Here is a 21,134-nt window from a genome sequence, read left to right as displayed (position 1 = left end):
GTTTATTAAAAAAAATAGGGTTTAAAGAAAGACTGATTCTGATCAACTTGATTCACAATTAGAACAGCATCTACCCTGGTAGCAAAAAGAACACTCAGCACCCAGTCCATGGTTTCTAGATATCATTCTACAATGAAATGAGAGACCATTGGAGGATTGGCTGATTTGGTAGCTGTGGCAGGGAAAATATGAGATGAGCCTGGAGAATCCTGTAATACCAGAAAGTTAACAAAGTATTCAAAAACAAAAGGACAAGGGGATGTCACTGGGCCACAAGAGCAAATCTGAAAGTGGTCTTTGGTCAAAGCCAGAAAAATCTAAGTGAGAGACTAACACAGTATTAGCTTATGACTCCACATCTAAGATAAATATGCATGTATCCACGCCAATATAAATTTAAAAATAAATGGGGGAGAAGAAAATAATCTATAGAATTCTAAATATGATATGTAGTTATTTCTTAAGAGTAGGCAAGACTTAGTGACTCACTTCCACAGAACAGAGTATGGAAATGGAAAAAAATTACAGTAGAGAAGCTTGGCAAATACCACTTTAACCAAGTAATTAAGGTTAAGATCATCAGTGGTATCTTGTGGATATCATGATATGACACAATGATACCCCAATATGATACACTGAGAAGGGTACTTCACGTCTGTGATATTGTTTTCCAATACCCCCTAAGCCAGTCTAATCATGAGAAAAGCATCAGATGAACCAAAACTGAAGGACATCCTATAAAATACCTGACCAGTACTCCTCAAAACTCTTAAGGTAATGAAATAAAAAGAGAGACAAAAAAACTGCCACAAAACAGAAAACTTAACAGGTGTAACAACTCAAAGCAATATGGTACCTTGTTCATATCCTAAAAGACAAAGCAGGCATTAATGGAAAAGCCAGTGAAATCCAAACAACAATAACCTACCAATGTTGGTTTCCTGGCCTTGATAAACAACGCCATGGTAATTCTCAGAGGTGACAGTGTGCTGGCAGTCCTCACAGCCCTCGCTTGCTCTTGGCGCCTCCTCTGCCTGGGCTCCCACTTTGGTGGCACTTGAGGAGCCCTTCAGCCCACCGCTGCACTGTGGGAGCCCCTTTCTGGGCTGGCCAAGGCGAGAGCCGGCTCCCTCGGCTTGCGGGGACATGTGGAGGGAGAGGCGCCAGCAGGAACCGGGGCTGTGCGCGGTGCTTCCAGCTGGAGTTCCAGGTGGGCGTGGGCTTGGTGGGCCCCGCACTCGGAGCAGCCGGCCAGCCCTGCCCGCCCCAGGCAATGAGGGGCTTGGCACCCGGGCCAGCGGCCGCGGAGGGTGTACTGGGTCCCCCAGCAGTGCCAGCCCACCAGCGCTGCACTCAATTTCTCACCGGGCCTTAGCTGCCTTCCCATGGGGCAGGGCTCGGGACCTGCAGCCCGCCATGCCTGAGCCTCCCACCCCCTCCATGGGCTCCTGTGCGGCCTGAGCCTCCCCGACGAGCGCCACCCCCTGCTCCAGGGTGCCCAGTCCCATCGACCACCCAAGGGCTGAGGAGTGCGAGCACACGGCGCAGGACTGGCAGGCAGTTCCACCTGCAGCCCTGGTGCAGGATCCACTGGGTGAAGCCAGCTGGGCTTCTGAGTCTGGTGGAGATATAGAGAACCTTTATGTCTAGCTCAGGGATTGTAAATACACCAATCAGCACCCTGTGTCTAGCTCAGGGTCTGTGAATGCACCAATCGACACTCTGCATCTAGCTACTCTGGTGGGGCCTTGGAGAACCTTTGTGTCCATACTCTGTATCTAACTCATCTGATGAGGAGGTGGAAAACTTTTATGTCTAGCTCAGGGATGGTAAACGCACCAATCAGCGCCCTGTCAAAACAGACCACTCGGCTCTACCAATCAGCAGGATGTGGGTGGGGCCAGATAAGAGAATAAAAGTAGGCTGCCCAAGCCAGCAGTGGCAACCCCCTCTGGTCCCCTTCCACACTGTGGAAGCTTTGTTCTTTCGCTCTTTGCAATAAATCTTGCTACTGCTCACTCTTTGGGTCCACACTGCATTTATGAGCTGTAACACTCACCACGAAGGTCTGCAGCTTCACTCCTGAAGCCAGTGAGCCCACGAGCCCACCGGGAGGAACGAACAACTCCAGACACGCCGCCTTAAGAGCTGTAACACTCACCACGAAGGTCTGCAGCTTCACTCCTGAAGCCAGCGAGACCACGAGCCCATCGGGAGGAAGGAAGAACTCCAGACACACCACCTTAAGAGCTGTAACACTCACCACGAAGGTCTGCAGCTTCACTCCTGAAGCCAGCGAGACCACGAGCCCACTGGGAGGAACGAACAACTCCAGACGTGCCGCCTTAAGAGCTGTAACACTCACTGCGAAGGTCTGCAGCTTCACTCTTGAGCCAGCGAGACCACGAACCCACTACAAGGAAGAAACTCTGAACACATCTGAACATCAGAAGGAACAAACTCCGGACACGCCGCCTTTAAGAACTGTAACACTCACCGCGAGGGTCCGCAGCTTCGTTCTTGAAGTCAGTGAGACCAAGAACCCACCAATTCCGCACACAATTCTACTAGGTGTCATTACACATTGTTAGTTTTTGTATGTGTGTGTATGTGCTTTTTGAAGTCCTTATCTGCTAGACAAATATATTAACGTATTTATGGGTAAAATTATATGTCTGAAATTAAGTTGTTCAGAGTGAGTGAGGCCAGAGATTTATGAAACAAGATGGCAAAATATTGAGAATTGTTAAGGTTAAGTCTGGGTGCATGAGGGTTTCTTATACTATTCTCACTACTTTTGTATGTTTAAAATTTCTCATAATAAAAGAGATATTTAAAAATATTTTAAATGTCTATGATTTAGTCAACCTTCTTTAAATAAAAGTTTTTAAAACAAGCCACATGTCTCACAATGCTTAATGTACTTTGCAAAGTTTGTTATATTGTTAAATAAAATTCTTAAGGATCAAAAAAACAAAAAACTTTTTAAGTGCTTTATTAGTTATGTTGTAAAGGAAAGCTGGTTTCCTCTGAATGGTGTCACTTTCCATACATTATGTTAATCTATTTCCTGGTAGATAAGAGAATGAAGGACAAAGTGGCTGACTCAGTTGCAAAGGCTGGTAGGTCGAGGCAATGAAAGAGAAATGCACTCTCACATTACATTTATTAAATTATGGTCAAAAAGTTTCAAAACTGATATGAAAATGGAATTAAACCAGTCCCTGTGATATATTACCATCCCCCCAAAATCCAATTTACAAATCAACCTTTCCAAAATCTTAATTGTAAGAGGGTGCAAGTCTATTAAGCTAGGAAGCTGCACATGCTCATATGCACACACAAACACATACCTCTTCCCAAGAACAAAGACTACAAAGAGAAAAAAATAATGAAAGAAAAGATGTAGTACTTGAAAGATCCAGGAGACCAAACATGTGAAGAGAAAACTAAAGTAGAAAAAGAAATAAATAAAAGAAAGACAATAATATGTCAACTTCTTACCATAATAATTATTTCTCTCAGTATCTACTGTTCTCTTATATATAATGGCAGGAAGTCAATCAAAAATTATAAGGGCAGGGCACAATGGCTCACGTCTGTAAACCCAGTAACTTGGGAGGCCAGGGCAGGCAGATCACCTGAGGCCAGGAGTTCAAGACCAGCCTGGGCAACATGGCAAAACCCCATCTTTACTAAAAATACAAAAATTATCCAGGTGTGGTGGCATGCGCCTGTAATCCCAGATACTTGGGAGGCTGAGGCAGAGAATTGCTTGAACCTGGGAGGGGGAGGCTGCAGTGAGCAGAGATCACACCACTGCACTCCAGCCTGGGCGACAGAGCGAGACTCTATCTCAAAAAATAAAAGACAAGACAGAAAAACAAAGCAAGAAACTACCACTGTCAACAGATAAACCTGTCAACACAAGCAGACCCTGAGATAGCAGAGATACTGAAACTAACAAATTGAGAGTTGCAAAATAATTATAATTAAAATGTAAAAGAATCTGGAGGACAGGGTACAACATGCATGAACAGAGAAATTAAGAAAAGGGGTACAAATTTTTTTACATCATAAAAAGTGCTAGGCAAATAACTTCTATGAAAAGTTAAGAATTCTTTCACTGAGCTTACAACAGACCTGACACAGCAGGAAGAATTAGTAAACTTGAGGACAGATCAATACAAATTATTCAGACTAAAACTTGAATAGATGGGGGAGAGGTGCAGAAGATTCAAGACTTGTGGGGCAACACCAAGTAGTCTAATGTGCTAGTCAACATAGTCCAAAGGGAAAAGAGAAGAGAAGGGAGGGAGAGCAATAGAAACACTGAAAAAGTAATGGGTAGAAATTTATGAAAAACTAAGAAAAATAATAAAGCAGCTTAGAGAATCCAACACATGATAATTATAAATGATAACACACCTATATGCATCATAGTAAAACTGCTGAAAACCAAAGTCAAAGAAAAAACTCCTGAAGGCAGCCAAAGAAAAGAAAAAAAAAGAAACATTACATATAGACAAAAAAAAATAAGAATTTCAAAAGATATCTTTTCAGAAGTACATAAATGAGAGGATACTGGAGCAATATCTTTAACATAATGGGGGAAAACTGTCAACCCAGAACTGAATACCCACCTAAAATACTTCAGAAACCAAAGCATATAGATACCTTTACATAAGCAAGAGCTGAGAAATGTCATTCCCAGCAGATTGTACTGCAACAAATTATTTAAGTAGGTCAGGCACAGTGGCTCATGCCTGTAATCCCAGCACTTTGGGAGGCCAAGGTGGGCAGATCACCTGAGGTCAGGAGTTCAAGACCAGCCAGGCCAACATGGCAAAACCCTGTCTCTACTAAAAATACAAAAATTAGCTGCGCGTGGTGGCAGGCGCCTATCAGGAGCTACTCAGGAGGGTGACCCACGAGAACTGTTTGAACTCAGGAGACAGAGGTTGCAGTGAGCTGAGGTCACGCCACTGCACTCCAGCCTGGGTGACAGAGCAAGACTCTGTCTCAAAAAAATAAAAAATAAAAAATAATAATTATTTAGGTAAAGAAAGAATTTATTTAGGTAAAATTAATGTGATACTATATAAAAACATATCTACATAAAGAAATAAAAAAAACCCTGGAACTAACAAAAATATGAGCAAGAATTTTAAAACACATTTTTGTCTGATGTTGAATCTGTATTAAAGGTAACTTATTGTTTAAAGCAAACACAGTAGCCAGGAAATGGATAGGCTATAACATGTGTAAGTAAAATATGTGAAGAAAATAGCACAAACAATGAAAGAGAAAAAAATGGCAATATACTAAGATTCTGCTACCATACAGTAAGGTAAAGTATTATCTGAAGGTAGACTGTAAGAAGTTGATGTATATTAGAGTCACCGCTAAAAAATATAAAACAAACGGATTAACTAATAAGCCAATGACGGAGATTATATAAAATACTAAAAAATAATCAAGCCTAAATAAAGAAAGATACTGGGGACTATGAGAACAAAATGAGAAAAATAGAAAACAAATAGCAAGTTCCAGAAACCCAATTATACAAAAAGTATTTTACATTAAATTGCCAAAACACTCCAAATAAAAGTTAGAGATGGTAAGAACAGAGGTCAATTCACTAAGAAAACACAACAATCCTGATGTGCACACACCTAATAACAGAGTTTCAAAATACATAAAGCGAAAACTGACAGCACTGAAAAGAGAATTAGAGAAATTCACAACTGTAATTCAATACTTTCCCAATAACCGACAGAATAAGGAGTCAAAAAATCAGTAACAATATAGAACAATATAGAATTCTCCAGTGAATTCTCCCATACTTTTATGGAAGAAATAGTACCAATTCTACACAAAATATTCCAAAAAATAGAAGAGAATGAAAAACTTCCCAACTCATTATACGACGTTATGAATACCCTGAAACCAGTATCAGATGAATACATTAAAAGAAAAAAGCTAATGACCATTATCCCATTAAACAAAACAAAACAAATAAGCAAACAAAAACACTCTTAAAAATCAAATCCAGCTATGCATAAGATCAAAGCTTATGTAACCAATGCATATTTTTGAAATACAAAAAATAAGACATGAGGAAATGAAAAACATCCACATTCTTGAATTGGGATGATACAATCCATTGCAAATAACATTAAAATGTTAATTATCCCAGGAGTATATATAATTTAATGCAATCCCAATTAAAATCACAACAGGGTTTTTGAATATTTTTTTCCCAAGGGAGGTGTGATGAGGGATAAAATATTCCTCACATATGAATGCTAGTTGCAAGCATTAGAATACCTAAGAAAATTTATAAAGAAAGTCAGGTACTACAGGATATACGAAAACATTATATGACAAATGTGAAATTTATATTCTCTGGAAAAAGAACAGATTACCTCAAAATTGCTGCTGATACAATGGTATGTCTGTGCTCTGAAACTAAAAAGTAGACTCCCTCTCGTATTTATACCATATACAACAATAAATTCCAAATAGATTAAAGACAAAAATGGGGGGAAAAATTAAATCTAGTGAGGAGATTACATGCCTACTTTATCAATGGAGAAAACCTTAAAACAGGACACCAGAGAGAAAGAGAAGGAATTGCTTATATATTTTAAAGGTTGTATATCAAGATACTTCTTGAACAGGCAAGAGATAAAAGATCAGCTTATGAAAAAAAATTACTTGCAATGGAAATGTCAGGCAGATGGTTAGTGGCTTTAATATAAAATGAATTCCCACAAAAGGACAATAACCAATTTTTTTAAATGGGCAAAGAATATGAAAGGACAATTCTTAGAATAATTCTAATTTGCCTACAAACATCAGAAAAGATGTTCAAAGTCACTAACAATCAGAAAATACTAATTCCAGTAACAATAAGATATTACCACACAATTATCAGACTGGGAAACATGAACTATTGCTGATGGTGATTGGGGAGAGCGTATTTGCCTGCATTGCTGGTAATAATGTGAATTACTATATCCTTGTCAAAGCAATGTGGCAACATTTATGAAAATTGATACGTCTTGAATGAATGGTCCTATCCCTGGGAATCTATTCTTTAGGTCTCTCAGAAGATACTTATAAAGTTATTTATTACATCATTAGTTCAAAAGTGGCAAAAACTGGAAACACAGTATTTCCCTCTAATAAATGAGTGATTGAGTAGACTATGAAATAACCACTCCTTGGAATACAATATAACAATTTTTTAATTGATTAGAACAGTAGCAGCTGAGAAGGATTTCTTTTAGGCAGCACTGAATGAAAAAAGATAAAAGAGTTTCAAAAAAACTCCTGCCATTTTTGTAAGCAGTGACTAAAAAACTGTGTGTATGTGTTCCTAACGCTTGAGAACATGGATAAAAATATAAAAGGACACATAATTGTGCTAAAAACATAAGTTATGGACTAATGGAATGCTATTTTTGGCTAGAAGAAAAAGAACTAAGTAAAAGACAAAACAGTTCACTAAAAAAAAAAAAAAAAAAAAAAAAGAATTTTAAAGTTTCCATACAAGTATACCCACTTTTATCAGAATAATATATTTGTAAACAATGCCCATTAAAGCGAGCTTTTGCAAAACAATGCTTATTTTCTAACGATCTTCAGTTGTGTTTCTTTGAAAACTTAAAGAGTCACAGAAGTAAAAAATAAAAATAAATCACATGTAAATATCATAAATACCTATCTGTGCGTTGGTTGGAAACATAAAATGAAATGCGTTTAAAATGTATTATACACATTTAAGATAAAAAAATGTGCAAAAAGTTTTTGAAATAAAAAACTTACGAAAGTACATACTTAAATAGAAAAAGTTTTTCTGGTAAGATTAAAAGTACTCCAAAGAGACTACAGCATAAATCTAAAAATATCCAGGGTACCTTTTAGACACATTAAAGATCTAAAAGAAATAAACTAATCCAGAATATATCAGCTTGGGCTTGCCTTTCGGCTTAGCTATCCTGCTTCTTTCTTGATCTGCCTACATCGTAGGACAAAGCCCATGTTTTATCTAAGTATGTATTTACAGCACCTAGCACAAGCCTTGGCACATGGTAAATGCCCTAACTTTCTTCAAAGAGTATGGATGTCTCTAACTACACACACTCTATTCCAGGGTCAACGGGTTGATCTCTCTGGGCTGTTACATATGGATTCTTTCTACCTTTTTAAAGTGCATTTTGGAAGAAGGTAAAAATTCATCTGATATTCACTGGGCATTTCATATGAGCTAGACACTAGTGACACTTCTTTTACGTAATGTGGACTTGCAAAGTTTTTACTTATCGAGACTAAATGGAAGTCAGAAAGACAGTAGTAATTATGCAATGGGAAAAAACTATTTTACTGGTGTTGGCAATTAGGGTTCTAGTTCTGCCAATTTCTAGACTTATACCTTCTCTTGATTTTAGTGTTCTCATCAATTACATGGGTAATATGTGTTCAATCCACCATACAGAACTATCAAGATGAAACTAAAACCACTCTAAACCACCAGGCACAAAGCAATTTTTGTTGTTGTTGTTAGCCCATACTTATCAAGTATTCTAAACTGTGTTAATTTGTTATTTATAAATAAAACACAAGGTAACTGCCTCAGCCTAGAGCCTTGGTATAATTCCACCACACTCAGTATAGTGCTAAAAAAAAATTCCATTAACGCTTTTAATCGACTCATTGAGTTCATTTCTTTCTTCAATGAAATATTTTGTGTTTGCTGAAGTTACCTGTATTCATATCTAAAGCAGAAGAGCAAATGCATACTCCAAAGTCTGCTGGCCTTGAAATATCCACCTACTTCAATGCTTCTTTCTAAATATCCCTTCAGGCAACACTTCTGATAAACTACAACTACGATCTTCTGCAAAATCTATGTTTTCAAGTTTTTCCTTCCATTGTTCTCACGTTTTAAAAAATTGTATTCCTCTTAATATATAAACAATATTTTAATACAAATTAAATATTCCCATTATTTAAAAGATTTTTTTGTCAAAGTTAAAATTCCGATCATTTAAAAGTAAAATACTATACAGCACATTTTTTCAAAAATATGGAAGACCTTCATTAGACAGCATCACATAGAGTGCATTTAAAGTTGTATTCATCAGTCAATTTTCTTTGCTTTTGTAGCCCAAATAAACCATCTCTAAACTCATTATAACACTATATATCCTATTGGCCAAGCACATCCTAGAATCTATTTTTGGAAAAGAAAACTTCCTGGTGATACGGCAAATGATAAAAATTTGCCAATACACCATAAAACCATCAGCTCTAAAAGGTAACAGAAAAAAATAAGTGAGAAATCACCACAGCTGCCAAAATATGTTTTTAATTTGCATTCATCCATTAGCAGGTTTGCTTTTCCTATTAAAAAATATAAACTGGGCCGCGTGTATTGGCTCACACCTGTAACCCCAGCAGCAAGGTGGGTGTATCACTTGAGATCAGGAGTTGGAGACCAGCCTGGCCAACATGGTGAAACCCCGTCTCTACTAAAAGCACAAAAAATCAGCTGGGCATGGTGGCACACACCTGTAGTCCCACCTACTCGGGAGGCTGAGGCAGGAGAATCGCTTGAACCCAAGAGGCGGAGGTTGCAGTGAGCTGAGAGGGTGTCACTGCACTCCGGCCTGAGCAACAGAGCAAGACAACGTTTAAAAAAATATATATATATACATATATACACACACACACACACACACACTGTTTATATTTAAAAAAACACACTGTTTACATAAAAAGATATACATATACACTGTTTATATAACGAATCTTTTCCGTATATCTACTAAAACCCTGAAACCTCAATTTCCCAGATAGAAACAATTTTTCCCCAGGTACTGTAAACAACTTACAGTACTTGGTCCATTTATCACAAATTACCTTATATTATAATGTGCCACATAATTCTTACCCCGCCTCCTTGATTTTCAGCTCACTAACGATATTGAATATTGTCCTACCCATTTTCATATAAGGGTCTATAGACATAGTAGGAGCTAAATACGTGTAAGTCAAACGGATAACTGAAGCATGTTCTAATAAAAATAACATTATTATTACTTGTATTATGTCCCTAACTTTGATAGCTTTATCCAATAGCAGAATGCATATTAGCCAGAATTTATTGGTCTACTATTACCACTGCTGTAGAACATCCTATAGCAGTTTACTTCTAAAATAATTTTTTGGATAAGGTATCATAATTTGTTTTACTACATATATCAGCAAACAATTGACTTCTTTACTGAAGTATATCTTGCAGTAAACGTATTCTAGTAAACATAGTATGTCAATATAATCTACAACAAATATAATAATACAGCCTCTAAACCATATTTATTTGTATAACACTTCCATTTTTGCTCTATTTTACAGTAAGGCTAACTCTGGAATATTACATGTAATGCTAGAAGGAGGTAAGAGTAACACAAGGGGAAAGTCCAGGGGGCTTTCTAGCGTTCAGCTCTCTAAAGCTAACTGGCTATTCACTATAGTTCATTACTTTACTTTGCTGAAAATCAATTTCCACATCTATGAAATAAAAATCATAATACAGTTCATAGTAAGAGTTCAACAGTAAAACAGAAAGCACAATATAGTGCATATAGCACATATGTGCTGTATTACATGTCATATGACATATACTATACATGACATATAAGTTGTACGATTCAAATATATATTAAATGATACAAATACATATGATACATAGGCTATGAGGATTACTATACCTATATTATACATATATCATTGAATATTAATTTAATAAAGGATGGAATCTAATAATTGTATGAGATTTTGTACGTTTTCTTCTGAAAGCATACAAAACTCAAATATGCAGAAGTGAAGGGACCAGACATGTTTTAAAGGAGACTCGTTCTCACAGACAAAAGGAAAATCACAAAATCTGCCATTATATACAATCTATTAGTCACTAAAAGTATCTGTATTTTTTGTGTTCTATTTCATTTTTTTCACAATTCATCAGCTTAACTCCATGCAGCACTTCCAATAAAGACTCATCACTTTCAGCACATCTAATGATTATTATCTCAATTTTATATCAAGATAATAAACTGTTTCTCATAACTAGATGCTTTCATTTTCCCTTTTTCCACTCATTTTGTTAAAATAAGGTAAAAAGCAATAAAATTTTCCAAATAATTTTTGAAATTTTTGCCAAAAGTGGCAAAGTCACAGTTCTGTAGCAGGTGGGGGTTACTTGGCAAGACAGCAACACAAACAGCCCAAAAAAGGCATTCATCAAACGATGTTCGTAAGTCAAAATCCAGTACATAAATGGCATTTCAGAGGTGACACATATAGTATTCCGTGTGCCAGTTATTTGAAAAGTCAATGATATAAAAGCCAAGGGCTACCAGTACCTGTTTACTAAAGAGTACATATTAAACACACTAACATATGAAAAACCAAGTTCTTAACTTCTGTATTATACTAGGTATACAATAAGGAGTATTTTATTTTGTACCTACTATTTACTCTGAATAGCTGTTTGTTGTTACTATTGTTTTAGAGACAGGGTTTTCAAGGCTAGAGTGCACTGGCTCAGTTGATCGTAGCTCATTGCAGCCCTGAACTCTGGGATCAAGGGATCCTCCTGCCTTAGCCTCCCAAGTAAATGGGAACACAGGCACATGCCACCACACCTGGCCTGAATGGCAGCTTTTAAGAGAGGCATCAATACACTAGAGCAAATATTTATAAATGCAGCATGGTTTAATTCTACTATACTACAAGATTTCTTTTTGCAAGAATAAATAAAAATGTTTTTCAGGGAAATAAAGCGAATTGAGGAATGGTTGACAGAGTTGAATATATTTAGCTACTTAGGGTGGAAAAGACCACGATAGGGGCATTTAGAACAAGACAAATCAACAAACAATTAACACCAGAAGGAATACTGTGAGCTGTGAGAATACCGACCGGAACACAGTGTATTCTTAAAGCAGGGGATGATAAATAAGAGAGTCCCACAAAAAGTGATGTTGATGTTTGCAGTGATAATCATAACATGAATTGGAGTCAGGCAAGATACCCGTAACATGGAAAGAGTCTAAATCATTCATACTGAAGAGCTAGTTTGAGTTTGTTTCTTTGCTCTTGCAACAGTGTAAAAAAATTTTTTTTGTTTCTTTTTTAACTGGAGAAAATGCAGTTGGGGAGAAATCATGTAAGTGTGTGATTATAAATAGGTATTCAATAAATGTACAAATAACATGTAAGATCCTCATTATCTACCTTTATTGTGCATTTTGTATAATGTTAGTTAAGAACAACACATAGCATGTTGCAACAATGTTTGAGTCTAACCAAGTGACTTTTAAGCCATAAATCAGACGTAGCTTAATCAACACAATCTTGATTTAACTGAGGATTTGCAGTTCAATGTACTGCTCGAAATTATAGTACATCACAAATTTAATAATTCTATTTTAAAAATTAAGGGCATTTTTTTTTTAATGACCAGTTGACAGAAGCTTCAGGTGACTCATTAAAGAAGTAGCCTGCAGATTGTCAATCTCTAATCATTGTTCATCTTTATTTTCAATTTTCTGTAAATGATCATGTGAACTGTAATTTCATGTATTTTTCTTTTGACGAGCTTGGATACTTCACCTGTATTATATAAATGTTAATAATCAGTAACTTTTATACCAGCTACGTTGAAACTTTTTAAGAGTGACTTTCTCAAGGTCACAGAGCAAATCTCTGGTGAGACAGGAATGGAATTCATGACCTTTGACTGCCAGAGTTTTCTACCCACACTCGGAAATTCCTTCCCCATAAGTGTAATTTATATGCTCACTTTGAGAAGCAGGAAAGTTTATCCCTTTCAGGGGAGGGCAGTGTGGGGGCGGTGGAGGTATGGCTGGAGTGCTTTTCCTATCAAATCAGTTGCCACACAAGAACTTTGTAGTTTTACAAAGTGACTTTTGGCCACATTACCTCATTTAACCCTCACCACAGCCCTGTAAACTACATATTATTTTTTCCATTTTATAAACTCAGAGAGGTTAAGAAATTTGACCAAGGTCATCCACAGTTAGCAAGCAAGAGAGCAAGAATCGAACTGAGATATTTCTGCCACTGAAATTAGTTGTGATTCAAGGATGTATAATCTTAGAGGTTACCATTCATTGTGAAATGAAGGAAGGTTTTCTTTACGTTGTTTTGGAATAATTTAACTTGGTTGCCATTTAGGATTGTTTTCTTTAAGGAAGGGTTGTTTTTCTTTTGTTACAAGTTAGCTCGATAATTTCAAAGTTAGCACGGTATTACTAAACATAGAATTTTTTTTAAAGACTTTTTCCCCCTTTTTTATACATGTGTGGCTTTTTACTGTATTTCTCGGTCATGAAATTTTACTATAATTCTTGCTCTTGTGTATGGTGTGTGTGGGTGGGTTACGTACTAATATAGATACAGACTACAAAAACATGTAAAAATATATAAATACTAAACATATACATACACATATAGATATATAAGATGATGAATATATATGTATATACAGTATGTAGTCATTCTTCAGTACCCTTGGAGGATTGACTCCAGGATCCCATCCCACAGCAGATACCAAAATCCATGGATGCTCAAGTCCGTTATAAAAAAAAAATGCAGTATTTGCATATAACCCGTGCACATCCTCCTACATACTTTAAATCATCGCTAGATTACTTACAATCACTTATACAATGTAAATGCTATATAGTTATGATTTTCTTATTTGTATCATTTTTATTATTGTATTTTTTTCTTGAATGTTTTCAATCTACAATTGGTTGACTCCCTTAATGCAGAACCCACGAATAAAGAGGGCCAACTGTATACATACACATCATGCCAGGAATTACTGTGAAAGGCCATATATACTGAGAGGCATGGCAAATGTCACACTTGGGACACAATTCATGGCTGTCAAAGCCAGCAGGTAGTTATCGTGGTAGCTTCTACAGTCGTTGACAGGGGTGGGGAAACTATCCCAAAGGTCTCCTAATTTACTCCCCTCTCACCTTCCATGCAGCAATACAGCAGTAAGGGCTTCCTGCTACTTCTGCACCAGACAGCAAATGTGTTTGGAGCAGTCTAATTATTACACTAATAAATATTCAAAAATGTAGACCATGAGAGTAGCAACAAAAGAAACACATGACTTTAAGTTGGAAAAAAAAAAAAAAAAAAGACAGGAGAAAGACCATACTAGAGCAGAATTCTTTGGGTGAATATCCTGTAATCTACTGCTGACCCAAACAAATTTTTATGGAGCAATAAGACTACTCAAGTAGCCACTTTATGACAATAAACACCCAAAACGGAAAAATCCTTTTGTAACATAATTACTGACAATATAGAGAGAAAGTAACCATTTAATCCACAGCATGTGTTCTCTACCACAAGAACTCAATAGCTGACACCAGATGGGGTGTGGCCGACCTAGGCCCTAAAAATGAATTCTGGCGGGTGGAAGTCAGGCAGCTCTCTGGGCTGGGCTTGGGATCCAGAAACTAAGCAGGTCTAACAGAGCCTAAGACTGTTGACCTTCTGGGCATAGGGCAAGGCCCATCTGTTTACTTGCTTGCTTTTGGGAGGAGTGGCTGTGGTAGATGAGTTAAGGCTGTGGTTATAGGGCGTTGCCAGTGATTTAATTTTAATATTTTTACCCTTACGTTTTGTACACAGTTAAAAGTTCAAAGCTGTGCTCAAATTGCAGGCTGAAAAACAAATAAGTGTGAGTTTGAAAGGAAAAATAAACACTGGGCAAAAATATAAGCCACTTCCAGTCTAAGATCATACCGTATTTTCAAATAGAAAATGACAGATAAGCAACTACAACCTATTTCAGACTTATTTTAAAAATTAAAGTTGTAGCCAGCGCAGTCGCTGATGCCTATAGCATCCTGATGGGAGGAGGTTTGCTTGAGGCCATGAATTCAGGATCTGGCCTGGACAACACAGTTAAGACCCCATGTCTACAAGAAAATCTTTAGCTGGGTGTGGCAGTGTGCACCTGTAGTCCTGCCTACTCGGGAGGCTAAGGTGGGAGGATCCCTTGAGCCCAGGAATTTGAGCTATGATGATGCCACTGCAGTCCCGCCTGGGTGACAGAGTGAGACCTCAACTCAAAAAAAAAAAAAAAAAAAAAAAAGCTGTTTTCTAAGCAGAAAAGGTAATAATGGTGTTGATTTTGAATAAAACTGTCTTGGGATTTTAGCCCATGTTCATTAATCAACATGCCAGTGGCAAGTAGAAAAACTAATAAACAAAAACTTTTCAAATGAGTTTGTGCCATTACTAGTTTTATAGTTTAATACACAATCTACAGCTAGATTTATGAACTTGACTGTTTCTCTCACAATATAAAGAAAACAAACCATTTGACACTCCAATTTAATGTGATCATTGTAATATTATTAATTTGCAAAAACATAAAGTCCCATGCTTTCCATGTTGTATAATGGAAAAAATGTCCAGGACCTTTATATGTTCATCTACTTAACAATATCCCTTCACTGGGTAAGGTTACTCCAAACTCTAGATTAACCAACACTGGCTTGAATTCAAAATGCTCTCAGCATAGGCCTAGAGGCCTAAGCACTTATGTTGTCTCTGCAGAGATAAAACACACCTATATTTAAGGCCAAATTATTTCACTAAGTTGATAACAGCCTGCTTCATGATATACTGTAACATCTAAAACTCACTGGAGCCTGTTAAAGTGCATAATTTCCCTGAACAGGAGGCAGGGAAAATATCCCTGAGCAACATGTATATTTTCACATGACCAGAACACGATGGATATTACAGGCCAGATGCATGTTCTTCATAATGAACGTCAAGCATCCCGATTTGTTCTCCCTTTGGCCTGGGGAGAGAGAGTACACTAGTGTTTGCAGACCTTCCCTTTCAGCACACACATAGGCTGCAGCTGTAGTAAACAACCACCAGCCAAGAGTTGCTAAGGTCAAGGTCTCAAATGCTATACCAGGACCATTTATTTACTCCCAAATGATAGTCATTTCTGAAAAAAGAACTTCTGGCGGCGACGGGGGAATGGAGAATATTAAGGACTCATTAGCACAACAATTTTTTTCAATAAATAGTAATAAAAAGCATTCCACAATAAAGTTCAGCTGGCTGCATTACTAAGTAGTAGATAAATAACTGAAGGATTTCAAAAATAAACAGAAACTCTCAAGAATGTTTTGTTTAACCTGACATAGTTATGTTGGTTACATGGTCTTAGTTCAAAATTATGAAAATTTTATGTGAAAACATTTCAAATTTTCCCAGTACGTTTCATAATAGTTATTAATTGGTAGAATAATGAACCTCTTTCCTAATTTTTATATGCTCAAATTGCTCTTTCCCCAACTCAAAGGAGCTTAATATACTCAATCTAGTATCAAGACTGACCAGTCTGCAACAATAAAGATATAACTTAACCAACTGAAACGTTTGTCCTTCAACATCCTATTTCCACTATGCTTCTACAGTTTAAAATTTTCTAACCTAAAAGTATACTCCTTTATCGGAACCAATTTCTATGTGGTCTTAAAAAATGCACACAACATGTGAATGAGGTCTGAGAACAGCACAAGCAAGCTTTTTTCCTTGAGGGAGGGGGGTCCACTGTTTTAATTAAATGTCAGTTCTAAAAGCGTTTCTTAGAAGACGGTATACACCCACCCCTCAAAGTGACCACTCCTATTCCCATCACAAGCTGCTTCTTGCTAAAAGCCACCAAATTTATTTCAAAGCATTTACTTATCTAAACAACTCTATCGTCCAGTAAGAAAAGGGCATGGAGGCGTCTAGGTGGTTTTGCAGAATGACGTGTTATTTGATTGGCAGATGTCTACCGAAGTCACTAGATGCACACGCACTAAATGTAAGTGGAGTTGCTCGTCTCTCCGACGTTACAGGGAAACAGAGAACCTTAACGCTGGTGTAAAATAAAACATCAGAGTGCTCGGCCGAGAATTCCATTAGCCAGTGGAATTATCTAAAACAATCCATACAGAATGAAACTTAAGCCATCTATACAGTTAAATTAGAGGGCTGACAATACTAACTACACAAACTGTTTATCCAGATTACACATTCCATTGTATTAATACTCTAACTCAACACAGTCAGCTTTTATCAGCTGAAATAAGACTATTACTATTAAAGTATGCAAAACTCGAAGCACAGGGTGAAGGGGGTTGGGAAGCTGCAGGGCATATAACAAAGGAATTGGTACTTTTTCCAAGCATTTGCCTCAAATGCACTGCGAAACAAAACTGTTGAGTGCACCCCACCCTTTTCCCCAAAGATAAAAGTTTTCAAAGTTCTTGCAGACAGCTCTCTACCCAACAAAAGCAGGATTGATTCTCCCCGTAGGAGAGCATCTAACGTGAACACCAACTAACGTCGCGGAGGTCAAGTCTGAACCCTCAGAGTGAGCTTCTGAGGCAAGAAGTGGCTCCAGGCCGGCTCTGCGGGTTCCCGGCCCGGGTGGACGTGCAAAGTTGCCCCTTGTCAACTCCGACCAGGTCCCCCGTAATTGAAAATAACAGCCACTGGCCAGCCCCTGGCTACTTGCATGGACCAGGCACTGTAGCAAGTGACAGTTACACATCATTATGACCAGAGACAATAATGAATGTAGCACCAGGAGCACTATTCATGCCAGCAGTGTCATCTCCGCCTTAACCCCTTCCCCTCCACTCTCTCCAGCGCACACACACAGCCCACACGGCCCCAGTGCGGAGCTATTCATCCACCCCGCTCGAGGCCGGGGGGCTAACTACTTCCACGAGCCCCCCCCCCTCCCCCCGCAAGTTCAGCCCTGGGGTTTTATTTCTCATCCTTGGCAACTGTCAGGCAAACACTGCAACCAACAATTCCACTAGGGGTAGAAAAACACTTGCTTAATTCACGTTACTTGATAACTTCTTCTGGAAAAAAAAAATTAGGGGAGGGGGGGAGAAACCTCCTTCTTTCTTCTCCACGAATCCGACCGACGCTACTTGCTTTGCAACAGCATCGCCCTTCCCTGGCCCCCTCCCGCTTCCCATCACTTTCCCCCTTTAAGAACACAGACCAACCAAAATGATTTAACTTGAGCAGATGACAGAAGGAAAATAAAACACGTTAAGAGAATACGGTCTGATTTGGGATGGCAAAAAAAAAAAAAAAAGAGGAGGGGATTGTTTATTTTGATAAGAAACAGAATCGGCACAGACCTGAACAGAAGCTGCAGAGCAGGAGAAATTGTTTTCTTTCCCTCACACAGAGTCCCCCTCTCTCTCCCTTTCTCTCTCACACGCGCGCGCGCGCGCGCACACACACACACACTCACTCGCACACACACGGCGTCACCCGCGCACACGCACACGCAGAGCCTCTCAGCGGCTCTCTGCAGTTCTCAGGAAATGAATGGGGGGCAACCCGGGGAACTGTTGTACTTGCAAATGACTTACCCGGATCACATGATGCGCTAAATGTAGGGTGGGCCGGTGGGTGGAGGCTGCCGAGATGCGAGCCCCGGTCTAGTGTGGGGAGCCTCGCCAGGCCCGCATCGAATTACCCCGGGGCCCAGCCGAGGGGGTTGCAGGACGCCGCTTCTCCTCCCTCGCAGCCGGCAGCTCAGGAAACCGGAGAGGAGCTTGGGGTGGGGTGGGGTGGGGTGGGGTGAGGTGAGGGGGGGGCCGAAAACAAGAAACCCCCAAACAAAAGAGCTCCGGGTCCTCCTCCCCAGAAACAAAGCCCCGCCGCTGCGGGCGAGCCCCGGGGTGGGGCCGAGGGCGGGGGCGGCGGCGGGGAGGGGCTCGCTCAGCAGGCGCTAAGTCGCTTTATTGCCATAAAATGGGGCCCCCGAGCCGCTCCGCCCGAGGATTAGGAGGCGGGCTCTGAGTGTGATGGTTGAAATCCCCTGTGGGAAACTAACCCCTCCCCGCTCGCAGAGGTAGAAGGCAACACCCACTGCCCGGCCCTCGCCTCCCCGCCCGGACCGCCGGGCTGGGTCCGCGGCGCCTCCACCCCGCCCCACCCCTGCCCCAGCCCTCCGGCCCCGGGCCTCGGCAGCGCTGCCCTTTCACCTGCACCACTTTGCTGGGGCACCACAAATAACCCACACATGGCCCTGGGAGCTCGGGGAGTCGTCGGCCGGGGGGGCCCGCGGGGGCTCGCGGCGGGACAGACCCCTGGAGGGCAACTCGCTGGGCAAGGACTCGCGCCGAGCCGCGAGAAAGTCCCCTCTTTTGTGTCAGAGCGCGCCAGGCAGGCTTAGGAGAATTCGGGGACCCAGAAAGCGTGCAGCCCGCTTGGGCCCCCACCCCTCGCCGCACCCGCCCGGGTGGGGGCGCGCAGTGGAGGGAGGGGGCTGTCGCCCGGGTCGTCCCCGCGGCTCGCCCGCCAGCGAACTTGGAAAGGTGTGGGCGGGGCCGGTCCCGGCCGGCGGGGCAGCTCGCGGGGACAGCCCCCGGGCGCCGGGCATCGCCCGCGCCTGGCAACAATGGGGTCGGGCAGGGGCAGCCCCGCGGGCGTTGCCCTCCGCGCGCCGGTGGGGCGGGCGGAGGGCCGGGCGCGGCAGGCAGGGGAGTCATTGTTTGGGTTCCGGAGCAACGCACGTTGCGGGCGAAGCGGGGGCGCCCCTTCTCCCTGCGCTTCACCTTGGCGGGATGAATGGGGGCGAGGACGAGATGCGCGCCTGGTCTCTCCACCCCAGCGAAGGGGCCCCTGCCTGCGCCAGTTCTGTGGGAAAGCAGGCAAACTTGCAGGACTGGGGCAGAGGAAGCGGGAGCTGCAGACCCCCGCGGGGCCCGGGGGCGGCAGGGAAGGGAGTCCAGCCCCACTGCCTCGCGCCCAGAGCGGAGCCCCAAGAAGCGGGCGACCCGGAGCCGAGTCCTTGACGCTTTCCCCGGCAGCCTCTCCCTCCCCGCCTCCGCGCCCCGGGGAGCGGATCCGCGGGATTGTGGGGCGGGAGAGGGAGGAGGCGGTCGGGCGGCCCTGCAGTTCCCGCGGCGGCTCGGAGGGCGCGGGGTCGGCGCCGAGCGGGAGGGTCGGCGGGGGCGGGGAGCAGACCGGGCGGAAGCGGCCGGGCGGACGGGGCGGGCGGGGCGCGCGGAGGCAGGAGGCTGCGGGCCCGCCTCCTCACCATCCTAGGTGAGCGCGGCGCTCCGGGCACGGCACTACGCCTCTGCCCCGCGCCCCCGGCCCGGCCCGCCCCGCGTGGGAAGTCGCCAGGGCGGTGGGAAGGCCGGGAAGGGGAAGTTTGTGTGCAGAGAGAAAGCTTTGCTGTACTGTGGCGTGGAGTGGGGTGGGAAGAGAAACAAGGAGAGGCCGAGAAACAGGAAATGAGAGCGAAGGCACGAATGCGAGCCAGGGCCAGCCGGGCTCCCCATCGGTGTGGCGGTTTCCAGCCACTTCAGGCCCGGTGTGCGTTCCTAATGACAACAAAGGCGGCGTCTGCCTGGTGCGTTCTCTGCCTCTTGCCACTCCTAGGTTCTGGGGAAAATGGGATGGGTGGTCCAACCTAGAGGAGGAGTCCCACAGCCTAAGATGCGTCTTAGGAAGACAGCAGGATGCAGAGGAGGGGTCCGTCCCGGTCTTGAGGTTTCGAAGAGGAAGAAATGTCTGAAATTTTTGGAGCACTGCTCGAGTGAAGTAGTCTCAGCGGGGGGAGCGGGAAGGCGAGGGCGTCGGAAACCCCGTGGGACTGGGGGGTGAGGGGTCGGTCGCCGGGGTGCGGTCTCTGTTCCGGGGAACGCAGCCGCAACTCCCACTGCCTGACCGATCCTGGGCCTAGGGTAAACAACCCCTTACACTCCACTACACCCGGATGGAAACGACGTGAAAACACAAGTTTGAAAAGCAGTGGAATATCAACAACTGCGCAGGATTTCAACAAGAAACTTGCCTCTACTAGAATCACTGTGAAGTTTCCCTCTAGGTGGGGCAGGGAGTGAAGGAAGGGAGTTTCACTGTAAGGGTGGAAGGATCCTGTAAGAAATTATGTCATCGTGGCAGTTCTTGTACTAACAGCTCTTTCTCGAGTGAGCTGAGTGGCGGATAGACCA

At 41.8% G+C, this 21,134-nt stretch overlaps 1 protein-coding gene across 4 annotated transcripts in view; it reads right to left on the bottom strand.

The window, feature by feature from the left end:
* Positions 1–18,973, bottom strand: part of KLF12 (KLF transcription factor 12) — a 450,646-nt gene extending 431,673 nt beyond the window's left edge. For 2 of the 4 annotated variants that reach the window (XM_055245003.2, XM_055245008.2), the window contains exon 1: positions 18,537–18,973. The gene's annotated coding sequence lies outside the window, so the exon portion shown is untranslated. The other 2 variants (XM_055245007.2, XM_055245002.2) reach the window with 2 other exon arrangements.
* Between the last annotated feature and the right edge of the window lie 2,161 nt (positions 18,974–21,134).

The sequence above is a fragment of the Symphalangus syndactylus genome, chromosome 15 (assembly GCF_028878055.3).
Source record: "Symphalangus syndactylus isolate Jambi chromosome 15, NHGRI_mSymSyn1-v2.1_pri, whole genome shotgun sequence".
Lineage (NCBI taxonomy): Eukaryota > Metazoa > Chordata > Mammalia > Primates > Hylobatidae > Symphalangus > Symphalangus syndactylus.
This window is presented reverse-complemented; position numbering and strand designations above follow the sequence as displayed.